This window comes from Myotis brandtii, unplaced genomic scaffold (genome assembly GCF_000412655.1).
Source record: "Myotis brandtii unplaced genomic scaffold, ASM41265v1 scaffold303, whole genome shotgun sequence".
Taxonomy (NCBI): Eukaryota; Metazoa; Chordata; class Mammalia; order Chiroptera; family Vespertilionidae; genus Myotis; species Myotis brandtii.
In genome coordinates, this window is record NW_005361573.1 from 4,205,881 (window position 1) to 4,207,385 (window position 1,505).

At 57.9% G+C, this 1,505-nt stretch overlaps 1 long non-coding RNA gene across 1 annotated transcript in view; it reads left to right on the forward strand.

Moving 5' to 3' along the window:
- Window positions 1-1,035: 1,035 nt before the first annotated feature.
- Window positions 1,036-1,505, forward strand: part of LOC106726683 — a 2,981-nt gene continuing 2,511 nt past the window's right edge. The window contains exon 1 of the long non-coding RNA XR_001362751.1: window positions 1,036-1,469. This is a non-coding gene — a long non-coding RNA (uncharacterized LOC106726683). The remainder of the gene's footprint in view (window positions 1,470-1,505) is intronic.

Genomic DNA, 1,505 nt, shown 5'->3' on the forward strand with positions numbered 1-1,505 from the left:
ACAGGAGGGAGCCCATCGCTTCCTCATTCTACTGTCCAGGCCCCGCCGTGCAGTTCCAGGTAGTTCTGATTTCTTCCTTCCTCCCGCACTTTGTGGGGAAAGGCCTGGAGGCACCTGCAGCCCCACATGGCGGGGCGGGGAGGAGGCAGGGAGGCGCGGAGGTTCAAGGCAGGGCTTTTCTGCCCGGGCCGCCTGCTGGCACACGGGCCATCCTGGCCTCGTGGCTGTAGAGTGTTCCACAAATATTTGCGGAAGGGTTTAAAAGTCTGCTCCCTCCAACTCGCCATCCCCCGTGCCAACCTCCGCACCAGCCCGTTCCCGCTGACGCAGCAGAATCGGAGGCCAGGGCCCCCGGCAGCCTTTGATCTCCAGGTCAACACCCTTGTCGTAGAGGAGAGGCGGCCCAGGCTAGAGGTCAAGGGCAAACAGCCCTGAGGAGGCCCCACGTGCCCATGGCGGATTGGTCACTGAAGTGCGTTCACTCGAGAACTGGGCCGAGCACCCAGGCTCTGGACTCCCCGTCCAGTGCTCCTGGCTGTGTCTGGAGCTGCTTCCCGGATGAATCCCAACCCCAGGGCGCTGACTCCCACGACTGGAACCGTCAGCCTCTGTTCCTCGAGATCTCTGGGCTCTGGCACCCTACTTTCAGCTGTTCACACCTCCTCGCCCGGCCAGGTGCACCCGGAACAGCACAGGTGGATGGTGTTTGATAGACACAACTATAACCCACAGTGTCAGTGTCAAGGTCAGGAGACACAGGCTACTGGGGGGCAGAGGTCACGCTGGGTTGGGTAGATCAGGGAGAGGTTCCTGGAAACGGCATTGGATCAGGGCTTTGCGGGCCAGGGAGGATCTAGCACAGTGGTTCTCCACCTTCTGGCCCTTTAAATACAGTTCCTCATGTTGTGACCCAACCATAAAATTATTTTCGTTGCTACTTCATAACTGTCATGTTGCTACTGTGATGAATCGTCATGTAAATATCTGATATGCAGGATGGTCTTAGGCGACCCCTGTGAAAGGGTCGTCCGACCGCCAAAGGGGTCGAGACCCACAGGTTGAGAACCGCTGAGGAGGAAATGGGTGAGGGGCAGCAGGGCGCTTCTCGCACTGAAATGAACGTGTGTGTGAAGGGACATGAGAGGCAGCCGAGGCCACAAGGGATATGGGTAGGTCCTAAATGCGAGTCAAGGAACTAGGGAGCCATGGCAGATTCTTGAGCAGGGGAGTAACATACCTAGCAGGGAGGCCGAGTTGCTGGGCAGGGGTTGGGGGGATAAAGAAAGGGTGAGGCCGGAGAGGAGGGACTCTCTCTTAGTAACCAGCCGGGAGGAGTTTACCAGATGATTACTCCGGGATTTATATGATCAGATTAAGTAGCTGCTCCCTACTGGGCGGGCGAGAGATAAATTTCAGTGGAGGAAGGAGAAGGGAGCCAGGGCACCTGGGGAGGGGAGACAGGAGGAAGGGTAACTTGGGCCTTTATCACGGGTAACTCCAGACTC